Source organism: Capricornis sumatraensis, chromosome 10 (assembly GCF_032405125.1).
Source record: "Capricornis sumatraensis isolate serow.1 chromosome 10, serow.2, whole genome shotgun sequence".
NCBI classification, from domain to species: Eukaryota; Metazoa; Chordata; class Mammalia; order Artiodactyla; family Bovidae; genus Capricornis; species Capricornis sumatraensis.
In genome coordinates, this window is record NC_091078.1 from 89,835,404 (window position 1) to 89,852,753 (window position 17,350).

Below are 17,350 nucleotides of genomic sequence, written 5' to 3' on the forward strand. Positions count from 1 at the left end.
AAATAACAGTAAATCAGCAGAGGTACAGTTGGTTCTGAGATGCCAGGTCAGGCGGAGAGGGAGAGAGATGGAGGTTGGGGATCTCCTATAGGTGGGAGATCAGGAAAGGCCCCTCTAAGGACCAGCCTTGTGAGCTGATGCCTCAGCGACAAAAAGAAGCCAGTCCTGCAGAGATTTGGCAGCAGAGGACATAGCCAGTAAAAATGTCCTGGCATGGCAGCAGGGCAGAAAGGAGGCCGTACTGGAGCCCCATGGATGAGGAGGAGAGATGCAGGAAGATGAAGTCTGACAGGTGGACACAGGTCAGATCCCTCAGGGGCTCATCATTTGTGGCAAGGAATTGGGATTTAAGTCTAAGTGTGGTACCCACTCCAGTGTTCTTGCCTGGAGAATCCCAGGGATGGGGGAGCCTGGTGGGCTGCCATCTATGGGGTCGCACAGAGTCGGACACGACCGAAGCGACTTAGCAGCAGCAGTGGTAAAACCACTGGAGGATTTAGGCATGCAGTAAGTGCTGTGATTTGAGGGGACTATTTAAACAATCCTTCTGCTCTCTGTTGTTGGTCAGTTGCTAAGTCGTTTCCAACTCTCTGTGACCCATGGACTGCAGCGTGCCAGGCTTCCCTGTCCTTCACTGTCTCCCGGAGTTTGCTCAAACTCATATCCATTGAGTCAATGATGCTATCTAACCCTCTCATCCTCTGCTGCCCCCTTCTCCTTTTGCTTTCAATCGTTCCCAGTATCAGGTCTTTTTCAGTGACTCGGCTCTTCACATCAGGTGGCTGAAGTATTGGAGCTTCAGTTTCAACAACTTCCCTTCCATTGAGTATTCAGTGTTGATTTCCTCTAGGGTTGACAGGTTTGATCTCCTTGCTGTTCATGGAATTTTCAGGAGTCTTCTCCAGCACCACACATCGAAAGCATGGTGCTGAGCCTTTGTGGTCCATTTCTCTCTTTCATGGTACAGTGAAAGAGACAAGATTTGCAACTGGGAGAACATTGAGTGGACTTCTGCACTAGTCCAAGTGAGAGATGATGGCTGGGACAGTGGTGGGAGATGAGGAGAAGTTGACAGATGTGGTGAAACTGACGGGACTTGCTGGAAGATGGGAGTTACTGGGCTGATGTATGGGAAGTGCTCGGCATGGGGCCAGGGACATAGGATCCTCATCGTTACTGTTACCGTCCCTCCACCACCACCATGACCATCCTGAGAGACAGTGTAGCATTATGGTTCAGAGTATAGACTAAAACCACACTACGTGGGTTAAACTCTAGCTGGTAGCTCAGGCGGTAAAGAATCCGCCTGCAATGCAGGAGCCCAGGATTGAATCCAGGGTTAAATCCCTGGGTTGGCTAGATCCCATGGAGAAGGAAATGGCAACCCACTGCAGCATTCATGCAGTGAATTGCATGGATAGAGGAGAATTCTCTCTCTTGCCTGGAGAATTCCATGGATAGAGGAGCCTGATGGGCTACAGTCTGTGGGGTTGCGAGGAGTCAGACATGACTGAGCAACCAACATTTTCACTTTTACTTTTCCTGCCATTTGTAAACGTTGTGACCTTGAGTAAATTACACATCCTCTCTGTATTTCAGTTACCCTCTCTGTAAAATGCAGGGGGGATCTGTAATGTACCTTCCTTACAGACATTGTAAAATACTATAATATTCCTGCCAGAGAGTAAACCATAAACACCATTGCTGTTATTTGAAAACTGGTAGATGGGCCTATACTTGATAGAAGTTTGGTGACTATTGCTAAAATCCAAACATTCTGTGGAAATCCTCATTAGAGGTCAGAAACAAGTCCCTCTTTATGTAATCCATCAAGGGGTGGTGGGTGGGCTCTCTTCTTGACCTCCAAAAATCAGCACTTCCAGGGAGACAAGACAGCCCCACTGTTTGTTAGACTGTTTCAGCTGCCAGTGTTTAAATCAGCATTCCAAAGATGTAAAGGCAAAAAAAAGTATGCACTGGGATTTCCATAGAAAAAGGTGTGGGGCTCTGTGCTTGTGTTGAAAAGCTGTGTCTGTGTGGGGGTTGGCTGTCATCTGAGAGACATCTCCTCGTAGAGGAAGGCTTTCATTTCTCCATATTAGGCAGACCCTATTTCAGCTGTGGGGCCTCAGGGGTAACTAGGGCTCCCTGAGTAGGCAGCTATGGTCTTTGAACAACCTGAGCCAAAGGCAGGGGCATTGTTGTTCCCGTCATGCCTTGGTCAGGCTGCTGGAACCAGGGGACCAGTCTCTGGGAGGTGGGAAGGACCCCAAGGTGTATACTTACCCAGACCTCACAAAGATTGCCCAAGAGCTCACATTTCCTGCTTGCTGCAGATGTGTCCTTCCTGGGCCCAGGCAGATGGTACCTGCACCCATGCAGAAGTCTGCCCCAGAGAAACAGCGGTGTGTGCATCCTTTCACCACAACCACGAAAGGGCCTCTTTAAACTTTCTGTCTTCTGAGCAATAAGCAGCAATACATGGGAAAGGTGTGCTAAAAACCCAGTATGGGCCTTCTCCCTCCTGCTCAGAAACAAGCTTCCAGAAGTAGAAGCTTCTACTCCTGGACCAGAGTCTGTTCTTATCACTGAGGGCTTTAATTTTTAGAACTTTGGGGGCTCGGAATATCTTTTTCTTCACCTGCTTAGTTGGACAGCTTGTTTCTTAGCTTTTAAGTTAGGCAGATTGCTGTAAGTGCAGCCATGTTTGTAAGATAGAAAAGAGTAGGCTCTTATTACGTGAATAATGATGTTGATGTTTGTTTTGTTAGCTGTGCATCACATGGACCTTACATTCTGAATATCTGCAAGATCTTGAGGTTAAATTATGTTCTCAATTTTAAAATCTCTACTTGGATATTAACACCTCACATTTATTGAGCACTTACTATGTGACAGGTAGTCACTGAGCGTATTTACATGAGTTTAATCCCTGAATCCACAGTTGGAACAGCTTGCCCAAGTCACAGACGAGAAAGTGGCAGAGCTGGAATTTGAACCTGGAGCACCAAGTCCAAGCCCTAACTCACCCCACTAGCTCTTAAAACACTCGTGCATCATAAGCAGCTTTGCTCCTTGTAAATGTTGTCATGCCAAACATACAGAGATGGTTGTTGGTCCTGAGCCTCTTGCTTTCTATTTTCTAGGAGGTCTTCACATATTATGCAGATTAGAGTTTTCTGATATAAGTTATGGATATATTTTCCCACTTTGTCCTATGTTTTGTGACTTTGTTTATGATGTTTCTGTTCTTTTATTTGCCATGTAGAAGGATGTTTTTTTTTTTAATTTAAGCTTTAAATTTTACCTTTTATATTTTATAAGTGAAAGTCGCTCTGTGACCCCATGGACTGACCATGGAATTCTCCAGGCCAGAATACTGGAGTGGGTAGCCTTTTTCTTCTCCAGCGGCTCTTCCCAACCCAGGGATCAAACCCTGGTCTCCCATATTGCAGGCGGATTCTTTACCAGCTGAGTCCCCCGGGGAAGCCCATTTTATGATAAAAAGATCTCCAAATATTTTCTTCTGAACTTTGAGTCATAAAGTAAAAAATCTTTACACCAGGAAATTTGCCCATCTTCTTCTAGTACTTTTATGCTTTGCATATTTATGCTTAAATCTTTGATCTGTATTCAGGTACACAATGTGAAATACGGGTTAAGGAAAAAAAAAAAAACTTTAAGAAACACTTTAAAACTAATTTCCCTGTCCAAATGTAGTCAGAGTTTGTGTATGAAGAGTACTTGGGGTGGTGAATCCTCCTTCAAAATAAAGCAGGCTTATTAGTGTCTTAGGTGATCAGTGTGGGAAGTTGTCCGTGGTTCAGTTAGACCTCTGACAAGCCTGCAGCTTTGGTTGGGGTTTTCCCATCTGCTAAGATGGTTCAAGTACAAGGTGATAGGAGACTCAGACAAATGAAGGCATTGGAGGTGTCAGTAGCTTTGGATACTCATGAGACCCCTACCTCCTCATGCCATCAATTTCCAAAGCTCACCTATGGAACAACTTTAACCTTTTTCTACTTTCTTTGGCATTATTAAAGGGTGATTGTTTGGCCAACCTAAGTTTAGTTTTGACAAAAAGTGTCACTTTATCAGTAGGTTACCATACTTGTCTCCTAGTGTCAAGAAATTTACAGTCTCATGGAGGGAAGCAAGACTTAGATATATAATACAAATCCTGAATAATGCGAGGGAGTAAGAGGACAAGCACTCATTTATTTGGTAGAGGCCCTTCTGTATGTCTTTGAGTCAAAACTCTTCCAGCTCCAAGAGACAGAAACAAACTCAAATTCCTTTAAGCAAAAAGTAGATTTCTGCTTACATAAAGGAAAAGTCCATGGCTTATTGGTCTCAGGAGTGACTGGATCCAGGTGCTTATTTTTCCCCAGGAATTTGCCTCTCTTTACCTCCCAGCTTTTATTTCTCTCTGTTGCCTTCATTCTTGGATATGGTCTTCCCTCCTGGTGGAAAGAGAGCCACCAGCAGCTCCAAGCTTACCCCACTTGTAACTTAGAGGTCCTCTCTTACCTAGTTCTTCCTGCAGAAATCCCAAGCCTGGTTCTTATTTCCCCTTTCTGAATCAATCACTATGGCCAGAAGGAGGGGTCAGTTGCTGCTCGGCCAGTCCTGAGTTACACATACTCCCAAGGGGACCGATGGTGGGCTCAGTACCACTGAAACCATGAGCACTGAGAGAGGAGCAGTTTCCCAAAAGGACTGTTATAAGAAGAGGGATGAACTGATGCTGAATGAGTCAAAACCCCAGAGTGCCCTGGAGCCTGAACTTCTTGTTCTCAAAGCTCTTAAAGGAGCAACACAAGCAAAGAGAGTCTTGAATGGAGCAGTTAGACTTGGTTAAGCCTATAAAAATGAAGGCTCCCTGAGTTGCTGTTTTGTGATAAGAGCAATAGCTTTTACCCATTCTCACTGACATTGCAAAATAAAAAACAGATGGGGTCACTGTTACTGAGGATGGGTTTCTGAGATTCTAATGGAATTTGTTGAAAAAGCTACCACCCTGTCATCAGTGTTTGTCAAATCCCAAAACCCAGCAGAAAAGAACATGCATAGATAAGTGTTCCCTTCTCGCAACCATGGACTACAGTTTGGGAAAAGAACAAGGTCTCAAATAGGGTGAGGTTCTCAACTGGGCGCTTTGGCAGATGTCATTTACTCATTCCACACCTGAGCAGTCCATAACTTGTGAGGAATATAGCAGGAAACACAGGAGTCTTTGTAAATGAAAAGGCCTGGCTACTTGGTTAGTTGCACTGAAACACTACCTAACGTTGCGTCTGGCACGGTGGATCATACTTGTCTATGTTCAGTTCTTATCATAGCCTTATGTACTGTTCTTATCCCCATTTTACAGGTGAGAAAACTGAGGCTCAGAAAGAGTCAGTCACCCAGGGTGCCAGAGCAAAGGAGTAGTAGAGTCAGAAGTGAGCCTCACAGTGCTCAGTTATCAACTGGCCATATGACCCCGACCTTGTTACGTAACAGGGTTTCCTCATTCCTTTTTACAGGTGAATACTTGGATTGTTAGAAGATTCTTTAGGCAGTGATGCCACTAAAGTGTTTTACTCTGAGAATCCTGGTGTACAATTAGCTTGTAATAATGACAGACCACAAAGAAAGAAAAATCCCCTAGATTTTTCAAACCAGTTTCCTCCTACCTTTCTCAGAAAACATCCACAATTGCTAACATGGACTGGATAGCATTTCATTCTTTTCATTTTTATCTCTGGGAAGGAAAGCAAGGAGCCACGGTACTGATGGTATTGACCATCAGCTCTGAATTTTATAATTACCAGTAATCTTCAGAAATGACACTGATGGTCTTTGAGATCTGGTAATTATATACCTGTGTGTGTATAGTTCAAACGCTGGGCTTTTAAGCAAATCTGAGTTTGAATCACAGTCTTGCCATTGTGACCTCGAAGAAGTTGTGGAGCCTGTCTGAGCCTCAGGTTCCCCATCTATAAAGGAGGTCACTAGCTGATCTGAGCTAATAGAGGATGTTACGGGGATAAAAGAAGATGCTTACAAAATGCTTAGCATAGTGCTGCCCCGAGTAAGTGATCAAAGCAGGCCAACTGCCAGTTTTACTGTCATTTATTATTCCAGTGACTTGCTATTATTATTTCTTGTCCTCACCCCTTCCCCCTCCAAAGTAAACTCCACTGTACTGATGCGCTGCACCACATCTCCATCTTTATCACTGACATTTAATAGTTAAACATGCTTTTCTTTACTACAACGGTTTGCAAAGCACCTTGCAATTTCCTCTCCTAATTCCTGGAATTTTGTTTGTTTGAACTTGAATTGTTTAAAGCTCTCTGTTCGGCAAACTCTCTATTGTGTGTTTTCCTCTGATGTCCAAAGGCTTTGAAACAGTAGCTTTTCCATAATCTTCACCAAAAGTTGCACTAACTCCCTAAAGGGTCGCTGCCTTTTGCACAGTCTCTTCCAGCTGGCTGTCTGACTCGTTTTGTTTTCATTCTTTTCCCCAAGATCTTTTCTCTCTGTTTAGCTCTTTTGTGGGGAATCTGTTGCAGGGCGTTCTGTGAATTATTCTTGCCTCCTCCGTTCAAGATGAAGCTGTTATCTTGGTGACAGGTACTGACGAATACCGCGTAGGCGCACGGACAATCACATGGCCAGGCTTACAGATTAGCACCTTTCTCAGGGGATGATCATCCCCATGGCTGTTGCAGAAGCTTTGTCAGAAAAAGTTGGACATTAATGGCAACGCTGGTTCTGGCAGTTAAAAGAATGCAGAATCTAGCTAGTAGTTTTTTTCCCCTCCCCAAGGAACATCTCTGAGACTCACTGAAACACACAAGAACACCCATCAGATTTTTAATCAGGATAACGTCCCACCTGTAGAGCATTTTATAGATTCCAAAACACTTGGATGTTCATAATCTCTCAGTGCACTTGTCTCTGGGAACCCAGCAAATGTGTCTGTTCCAAGGAAGGGGAGGGAGAGGATGAAGAGGGTAGATCCAGGATGCTGAGATGCAGGTTGGGATTTTGAGGATCTGCCTGGGCCGGACGGTAGTAAGATGGAGAACGGGATCTCCTGCTTTCTGGTGCTTTTCTGAGTCTTGCTAATAACAAGTGACCTGTGAGAGAATTTCACAAGACTCAGAGGGCACTTCCATTACGAAACAATCCTTTGTAGATTGGTTTAAGCTGTTGTCATTTTTCCTCTTGTGGTATGTTTAGACATCCATCTTATAGTATAACATTTTACTTGGCATCTAGTGCAAAAGGAAACTATGGAATAGTTCTTGCTCTCTGATCAAACTAGATGAATTCCTAGTAGAGGTCATTGGAAAAATATTTGGGGGAGGAGAAGAGGAATATTTCTTCTTTTAGTTTTGGAAGACATCCAAAGAGGAAGGGGAAAAAAAAATGTACATCAAGAAACTGATGGTTTACAATGTTTATGGAAACACCATTACCCAGATGCCTTGGTTCCCTCTGCAGTGTTAGACACCTCAATTCAATGGCCTCCCTTTTCATTTTTTTTCATTATAAAAATAACATATCCTCATGACCCATAATTAGGAAACCTCCCTTCTGATGCAGCCAATTTCATTTTATGTATTTTCTCTGCCAGCCTTTCCCACATTTATACATACTGCATAGCTACCCTAATAAATGGTTTTCATCCTGTGGTGTTTTCTTTTTTTTCGGTTGGAGGCATGCAGAGGCTGTGCCATGTGGGTTGTGGAATTTTAGTTTCCTGACCAGGGATCAAACCCAGGCCCAGAGCACAGAGTCCTACATGGCTGGACTGTCAGGGAATTCCTCATGTTGCTTTTTAATTAAGCATTTTTCATGTTGCTTGACTTCACAGGTAAACTTGTTAATGTTTACACAATGTCATCAGTGGATGTTCTGTAATTTAAGTAAACATCTCCTGTTGTCTGACCCTTGGATTCCAGGGTAACTTAGTGCAGAGTTGTAAAAACGTGGGCCCTGGAGCCAGCCTGACCTGGATTTCTTGCTCTGCCAATTCTCAGCTGTACCATCTTGCTGGGAGCAATGATGATACTTTTCTTAGAGGATTGTTTGAAGGAAAATAATGTATTTGAAGCACTTAAACATAGCTCCTGGCAGATTAAGTCTTCTCCATATTTAGTAGCTAGTCTGGTATTATTTCCAGCTCATCACTATTAAGCAACAGTGCGCTAACAGGGTTTTCTTTTGGTAAATTCACACACGTAGGACTATTAGACCAAGATAATTACATATTTATACTGTTCTTCTTATATAGATTGACATTTCTTGATATCCCAGGTTTTATTTTTTACTCTTATGAACAATTCTTTGCTGTGCAGCTCAGCCAGAAAAAAAAAACAAAACAAAAAAAGATCTTAGGGCTTCTTTGGTGGTCCAGTGGTTAAGACTCCATGCAGGGGGCACAGGTTTGAACCCTGGTGGGGAACTAAGATCCACATTGGGGAACTAGCTAAGATCCCACATGTCACACTGTCCAGCAAAAAGAAAAGTTCTAAGGGTGTCATTTTCACTCTACCCTTACCAGCATTGGAAACTATAATTTCCTAAGTTGGGCAACTTAGTATGTTAAACACGATACCTTGTGATCTGCCCACATTGAAAAAGTGGAGCAAATAGTGTAATTAGTACCTCCACTCACCCAGCATCCAGCATCCACAATGGTTAACCTCTTCCCTGTGTTTTTAGAACACCTCAAGTCATTTCATCTTTTCACGCATCGGGAATCCAGGACACAGTGCTCCCTGGTGAGGACATTTTATTTATTTATTTATTTTTTCCATAACCATCACACTGTATCTCACTTGACAAGACTAACAAGAATTCCTTAATATCAAATATGAAGTCCAAAGTCAAATGTCTCCAAATTCACATTTGTCTCTGGGGCCTCATCTTAGGGTGATCCTAAGGAATTTTTCTTGTGTCCAGAAGGCCTTTGTTCAATTGATCTGTTTGAATCAGGATCTCAACATGTTCTACCCATTTCTCGTGGCTGACATTCTGTAAAACTCCCCCATTTCTCCTTCCCCCCATGCTACTGATTTATTGAAAAATCTAGGACATTTCTCTTGTGGACTGTCTGCTATCCTGGAGTCTGGGTGTGGCTTAACTTTCCCCTTTCTCCTCCTGCTTTCTGTAAGCTGATGTGTAGATCTGGAGGTTTAATAATTAGCTCACTTAACTATAATGGGGACATTAGGTTTTTATTTTTTTAAGATTTATTTTTTATGTGGATCATTTTTAAAGTTTTTGTTGACTTTGTTACAATTTTGTTTCTGTTGTCTGTTTTAGTTTTTTGTCTAGGTCATGTAGGATCTTAACTCCCTGACCTGGGATCGAACCCACACTCCCTGCATTGGAAGGCAAAGTCTTAACCACGAGGTTGCCAGGGAGGTCATTAATGGGGTGTTTTGAAGGGAGAGCACATTGTTACAGTCCTTCCCTGTGTAGAATCTTGTGCAGTTGACCAGATGCCAATGGCTATTGGTTTCTCCTGGCAGTAGGAGGACAAGCAGCACTGAGATTCTAGTAAACTAGTTGGAAGAAATTGAATATAAAAATAAGTGATTATATTAGCTTAAAAAATACTCCAGCGTAGTTAGCTGTTGCTCTGGGAGTCACCCTTTCTTTGTTTCAGTGCCCTAAGAGTAGTTCCAGAGGTAGGTGTGGACTAGCCCTGCCCTCCAGGAGTTCTAGGTGGGAAGATAATCAGAAAAGTTACGTGGCTCTAGAATGTTACTTTCAAAAGTTGTCACCTGGCAGAACATGGTTGATGAGTGGCAGATAATAAGAATGGTTAGATCTCAAGAAACCATCTCCTATGGGTTGGGTTGGTCTGGGAAGATTTCTCAAAAGAAAATCTTGATTGAGGAACTGTATAATAGGCGATATTTGAAAAGGCTGAGAAGGCGGAGGAACGGGCTGTTGTGGGTAAGAGTTCAAAGATACAGAAGACTTTCACTGTTAGCCAGTTGATCCTCTCCTGTTGATGGCCTTTGGTATCTATCTTCTGAACTGTTTTCTTTCTTTTGTTCTTTAATTAATTCAACAAATATTTTTGGAGCATTAATTAAGTGCCAGTCTTTCTTGTGGCCTGGGAACATGACTCATCAGGCAGTCTGATTTCATGAAAGAAACATGGGCTAGGTGTCAGAAGACCCAAATTACTCTGTTTTTAAAATAAAAATATTGAAAGAATTCCTTGAGGTTATTGTTAACCCTCGTATCACCAGAGGGAGACTGTGGCAGGTCTGACCGAGGTTGTGGCACGCTGTCATCTTTCCTCAGAAGAAAAGCCTCCACTATTTGAATGACGGGTAGGGGGGAAATAGTGAAGGAGACAGGGAAGTCTGGCATGCTGCAGTATATGGGGTCACAAAGAGTCAGAGAGGACTTAGTGACTGAACAACAACAATATATATTAATTTTTTTAAAAATTATTCTCTTACCTTCTTTCTTCTCCTTTCTTGTGGAAGCACTTTATCCTTTGAGCTCTAAAGCTAAGCTGGAAACTCATGAAGCAATATTTGTCACTACCCTGGGCAAGGATACAAATGAAAACAAAAAGAATTCTTTAGCTCCCAGACAGCTCAGCTCACCTTTGTTCAGATTCCAATCGCGTGGGATGCAGGCCGGGGAAGGTTTACCTGTGGTTTATCCCGCTGGAAGACATGGGCTCAGTCGCATGAAAAAGCATTGATCTTGAGACTGAAAATGGCTTATGGGGAGTGGGTGGCTGAGAACAAAAGAAAGACATTGTTAGCATTTTTCACATAGTCATACATCTTCTGCAGCAGCTCAACTTCTATCAATTTGATCTAGGTCTGTTTTCCTTTAAACTCAAATCTACCAGCATCTGAGAAGAGCTTGCTATATGCAATAGTGGTCATTTAAGAGAGACTTAGCTTCCAGCCCCATCATATCCACCAGCTGCCCTCAGCCCAAAGCACCCCAGATAAGCTTATGAGCTAGGTATGTACATTTGTTGCTATGCAAACACAGCCTCAAGATGAACACCGCCCCCAACCCTGCTACCTCCCCCGTGATTCCCGTTAAGTCCCTCTCTTCCCCTTTCTCTTTCCCTATCACGTAACATTCTGTAGAATTTCTGAATTTTCAAGATGAAAGGGAAATAAGGACTCACCCAGTTCTGTGTTTGCTAACAAACACATCCCGCTCCTTCCCCCAACCAGGATACCACAGAGGGGGTTACCTCATGTTTTAGCTCTTTTATCCCTCACCACCTAGGTATAAAATGTAAGTGGTTAATGTTCCACACAATTTGCGTTGAAAAACTTGGATGCAGTATATTCTGTTTGATCAAAACAGGATCCAGGAAAGTTGAATGATTTGTCCATAGCTGCCGGGAGTTGGAGGGTAAACAGGGATTGAAACCCAGTGCCGCTTGAGCCCACACATGTCCTACTTGTAAAGCTACCCCATGGACAAAGACCGCTGCCCTGTGAATCTGAGCATGTTCAGAAGGGGTTGCAGCTGTTAGGCAAGACCATCGGTGTTCTGGGCAGACTAAATGAGGATGTGGCTCTTTAGTAGCTGTGTGACGTTGAGCAAGTCAAGCCTCTGTGCCCTCATCTATAAAACAGGGAGAGCACCCTCCTCAGCAGGTTATGAGGATTCAGCAGGTGATACGCATCATGTGCTTGTCACAGCCCTGGCGATGGAGCTAATGGCAGCCTCACAGTATTTTCTAGCTTTACAGCGTTCACATATCAGTGCCCTCATCCCAGCAGATCCTTTTTGTTCTATCCAAAGTTAATTCAAACCTGTCCACATCACTCACTTGTGAAAAGAGAATTCCATACAGAACTCTGCTCTGGGAATGTGGCAAATATGTGTATTCCACTTTTAGAAATGACTTAAACCATCTTTGTTTCAGTGTGGTCTTGTCGATTGGTTGGTTGGTTCCTGGGCTTTGAGGAGATTCTTTCTTTCTCCGGACTTACCTCCCAGCTTTCTTCAGAACCATCATAAACCAGGCTACTGTTTATGAAATTACTACTGTATGTCAGCCCCTTACCTGGCTTCTCTCTAATCTTCACCTCCACCCTTTGAAGTGGGTGCCATTATGTTCTAATTGCAGATCAGGGCACTGAGGCTCTGAGAGATTAACGTGCTTGATTATCTTAGATATTTTGGTGGTTCTGCCTTGTTGAAAGAGGCAGGAGCACACTTGTGTGACCTGCAGTTGTCTGGATGGATAAGAAGATTACATCTAGGATGACTCTAGTACTTAGGAGTATTAAGTGTCAGGGGCCTGAATGACCATCTAACCCCTTATTGACCAGCAGGGGAAACCGGTAAGCAAGGAGGTCACCAGACTTGATCAGACTCAGGTCAGGAGTCCAGGGCTAAGATCTGAACCCAGATCTCCTGACTCTTGCTGAAGTGTTTTTTCTTTAATTGTATCATATTAGGCTCACATCCTTGACCCTCAGCACCATCGGTGTTGGTATCAAGACACCAGCTAAGTTGCAAATGGTCTACAGATAATTAATGTTCCACTTCACTTGTGGAATGTCAGGTTCCAGAAGCAAAGTACTAGCATTTGAACCCAGCTCTGCCCCTTCCTAGCTCTGTGGCTTCAGGGAAATGAGTTGAACTCCCTGTGCTTCAGTTGGACTGGACTGTTTTAAGGATTACCTGAGAGACAGCATGGAGAGTGAAGGCACGGTGCCTGGAAGAGCTGCCCACTTGTCTGTGTCAGCTGTGGTCATCATTTGCCAAGCCCCTGTCACTCGCTAAGCACCTTTTGGTGCTGGAGCTACAGCACTGAACAAGAGAGTCATGTTTCTTGCCTACATGGAGCTTACTGTCAAGTGGGAGGCACGGTTGTTCAAAGATAATAAAGTGTATGATCTGGTGAATTATTCTAGTTCCATTTGTTATTTGTAGAGCACTGTTTAAAAGTTGCTGCAAGATATCTTTAGTTGCAATTGTTTTTTTATAAATGTGTGACATTAGTGTAAATATTTTGCATCAGAAGTTTGGTCAGGGGTGCACAGAGCCCTCAGCCTTGAGGAGTGTTGGTCCTCAGCTTCCTGCCAGCAGCCATCTGCGTGTCACCTCCAGAACAGAACTGGCCGAGGTCCTGCTCCTTAGGCAACCTACCTGAAGGGCAAAAAGGAAGTTATGGCTGGGGAAAATCCATGAGGCAGCAGAACTTGCTCTTTGAGGAACAGACAGCTCTCATAGTCATAACAGGCCTGTAGGCAGACCTGTGTAGACACAGTAGGAACCAAGTGTTGTCATACAGGTAACACAGGCACCATGCAAACCAAGTACCTATTTTTGAGTGACAGTGGTGTATTTTAGGACAGTTCCATCCCATGCATAGATGAACTCCATCTTCCTTTCAGTTTCTCTCTTCATGGTTAATCTAACCTCTGTTTCAAGCTTGTTTTCTTGGCCATTTGATATTTTTAAGAATCTATATTCCCCATTGCATTCCTGACAAATGAGAACATTGAGCTGAACTTTCTGATGAACTTTCATACTATCAGTTCAGTCGCTCAGTCATGTCTGACTTTTTGCGACCCATGGACTGCAACACACCAGGCTTCCCTGTCCATCACCAACTCCCAGAGCTTGCTCAAACTCATGTCTATCGAGTCAGTGATGTCATCCGACCATTTCATCCTCTGTCGTCCCCTTTTCCTCGTGCCTTCAATCTTTCCCAGCATCAGGGTCTTTTCCAGTGAGTCAGTTCTTCGCATCACGTGGCCAAAGTATTGGAGTTTCGGCTTCAGCATTCGTGCTTCCAATGAATATTCAGGACTGATTTCCTTTAGGATTGACTGGTTTGATCTCCTTGCTGTCCAAAGGACTCTCAAGAGTCTTCTCTAACTGCAGTTCAAGAGCATCAATTCTTTGGTGCTTAGTTTTCTTTATAGTCCACCTCTCACATTCATACATGACTACTGGAAAAACCACAGCTTTGAGTAGATGGACCTTTGTTGGAAAAGTCCAAGCAGATGTCTCTGCTTTTTAATATGCTGTACAGTTTGGTCATAATTTTTCTTCCAAGGAGCAAGCGTCTTTTAATTTCATGGCTGCAGTCAGCATCTGCAGTGATTCTGGAGCCCCCCAAAATAAAATCTCTCACTGTTTCTCCATCTATTTGTGACGAAGTGATGGGACCGGATGCCATGATCTTCATTTTTTGAAGTCAGCTATTTCACTCTCATCTTTCACTTTCATCAAGAGGCTCTTCAGTTCCTCTTTGCTTTCTGCCTTAAGGGTAGTGTCATTTTCATATCTGAGGTTATTGATATCTCTCCTGGCAATCTTGATTCCAGCTTGTGCTTCATCAAGTCCAGCATTTTGCATGATGTACTCTGCAAAGAAGTTAACCAAACAGGGTGACAAGATACAGCCTTGATGTACTCCTTTCCCAATTTGGAACCAGTTCGTAGTTCCATGTTTGGTTCTAACTGTTGCTTCTTGACCTGCATACAGATTTCTCATGAGGTGGGTAAGGTGGTCTGGTATTTCCATCTCTTGAACAATTTTCCAAGGTTTGTTGTGACCCACACAGTCAAAGGATTTAGCATAGTCAATAAAGCAGAAGTAGATGTTTTTCTAGAATTCTCTTGCTTTTTCTATGATCCAATGGATGTTGGCAGTTTGATCTCTGGTTCCTCTGCCTTTTCTAAATCCATCTTATCATGCTAAAGTAATCCAAAATGTGGGCTGCCTGTACCCAGTGTGCTAATTTTAGACAAGGATACTTTCGTTGGCAAGATATATTATCACTTTTAGATTCTTCCTTGAAATAAAATAGCATAAATTTGAGGCAATACTTTATATACAGCTTAGTCTTTCCTGTTTTATAGGATCACAGAAGATGAGCACTTATGTTTGAAAGTGAAAGTTGCTCAGTTGTATCCAACTCTTTGCCACCCCATGGACTATATAGTCCATGGAATTCTCCAGGCCAGAATACTGGAGTGGGTAGCCTTTCCCTTCTCCAGGGGGTCTTTCCAACACAGGAATCGAACTGGGGTCTCCTGCATTGCAGATGGATTCTTTACCAACTGAGCTATCAGGGAATTATAAATTGCCATATTTTACAGTTTAAGAAACTGCACCTCGGAGAGTTTAATTGACTTGCTCAAGGTCACATGGCAAATTTAGTGGTAGAACCGGTGTTGGATCCCATGTGTTCACATTTAGGTCAGTTCACTCTTCACTGTGCGTCTTCTTTTATACATGTCCGATAGTTGAATCAATATTTGAAATCCTGCTTTAAAGAATTAACCCCTTTAAGGCAAGGTGAGTGGAAAAGATCCCCAAATTCCACCTTTTCCTCTCTGATTCTTTGAGAAAGGAGAGGGTAGATGATTTGTATACCAGAAAGGTTAATAACAGTATAGACTATGTGCTTACCTTGTGCCTTAAATGCTGACATATAGAGGAACTCATTAAACTATGGCTTCCCAGGTAGTGGCACTGATAATTCACCTGCCAGTGCAGGAGATACTGGAGACGTGGGTTTGATCCCTAGGTTGGGAAAATCCCCAGGAGAAGGAAATGGCAGCCCACTGCAGTATTCTTGCGTAAGGAGTTCCACTGACAGAGTCTGATGGGCTGCAGTCCAAGAGGTCGCAAAGTGAAGTGAAGCTGCTCAGTTGTGTGTGACTCTTTTCAATCCCGTGGATGGTAACTTAGCAGGCTCCTCCATCCATGGAATTTTCCAGGCAAGAACAGTGAATAGCTTGCCATTTCCTTCTCTGGGGGATCTTCCTAAGCTCGCAAAGAGTAGGACTCAACTGAGCACCCATGCATATATTTTGTCTTATTAAAGCCTTTAAACTCTCATATCCCCATTTTCCAGTTGATTAAGCTGAAGTTATTGTTGTTGTTCAGTTGCTCAGTTGTGTCCAAGTCTTTGCGACCCCATGGACTGCAGCATGCCCGGGTTCCTTGTCCTTCACCATCTCCCAGAGTTTGCTCAAACTCATGTCCATTGAGTCAGTGATTCCATCCAACTACCAAGCCCTCTGTCATCCCCTTCTCTTCCCGCCTTCAATCTTTCCCAGCATCAGGGTCTTTTCCAATGAGTCCGTTCTTCGCATCAGGTGGCCAAAGTATTGCAGCTTCCACCTCAGGATCAGTTCCTCCAATGGATATTCAAGATTGATTTCCTTTAGGATGGACTAGTTTGATCTTCTTGCAGTCCAGGGGACTCTCAAGAGTCTTCTCCAACACCACAGTTCAAAAGTATCAGTTTTTCAGCACTCAGCCTTCTTTATGGTCCAAGCTGAGATGTGGCATGGTTAAATAAAGTCCAAAGTCATATAGTCAGCAAGTGAAAACCTTGGTGTTTGCATTCAGGCTTCTTATTCTAGACCTTGTATTCCCCTGTGTTCTCACAGGTACTGAAGGATGGGGTGTTACATATTCCATAACGTTTTACTGTTATTAGAGAAGGAGGGTGGAAGGGAAATACCTTATTCTTCAAAAATTAATGTCAGGAGGCAGTGCATTTATAATTATCAGTTTACTGGAGCAGTCTGTAGGAATTTTTTTCCTTCACTTTGAAATTTTGCACTTTCCATATTAAAAGCTTATTTAGGAAATGAAAATTAATTTGAGGGAAGGAAGCCTGTGTTATTCCTGCTTCCAGCTGGAGCAGATGCCTGGCCTCCTCTGGACAGGTAGGAGGGGCAACACTGGCCTCTGCTGAGCTCGTAAAGTGGAGAAGTGTCTAAATTCAGGAATGATGCCAGGTGGGGTGGGGGCACGGAAGGGAGGAAAGGGATGTGGTGTTTGGAGCCCATAACTCAGGAAACGTGATGGCACCTAATTTCAGAGTGGCATGAGGCAAGCGTTTAGGAAAAGAATAATGAGCTATTGTTGTGGGCTTTTTTTCTTTAATGGGTGGGTTGTTTTTATAAAGTTTTATGAACAGGAAACTGAAGCAAAATGCTGACCCCTTTGGTTTTTGAGCTCTGGCAGCATCATTTTCGTTTTTATTTTTGACTGTTGGTGACAGGCACTTCCCTTAACATTTTTGAGGGTGAAGTGTAACCCCAAACTGCCTTTTTATAACAACAGCAGAATCCAGATGAAGCGTGGTGGTTTCAGATCTTCTTGATAATACCATGAGACCAAAAAAAAAAAAATCACCCCCAGCCCAGGGAGAAAGACAGCTCTTTCAGAAAGCAAGGCAGACTGTAGAATGTTTTCCTTCTGAAGACATTCTAGAAAAATTGCCCAACATGTGGGAAATCTCTAACAGGTATTAAAATGGGACTTGCTGTGGCAAAGAAAATACTGACTGAATTGTCGAATTCCC

The 17,350-nt window shown here is 43.2% G+C and overlaps 1 protein-coding gene across 1 annotated transcript in view; it reads left to right on the forward strand.

Annotated features, from left to right (window-relative positions):
- Positions 1-17,350, forward strand: part of ARHGEF3 (Rho guanine nucleotide exchange factor 3) — a 174,216-nt gene that overhangs the window by 78,621 nt on the left and 78,245 nt on the right. The window lies entirely within an intron of this gene.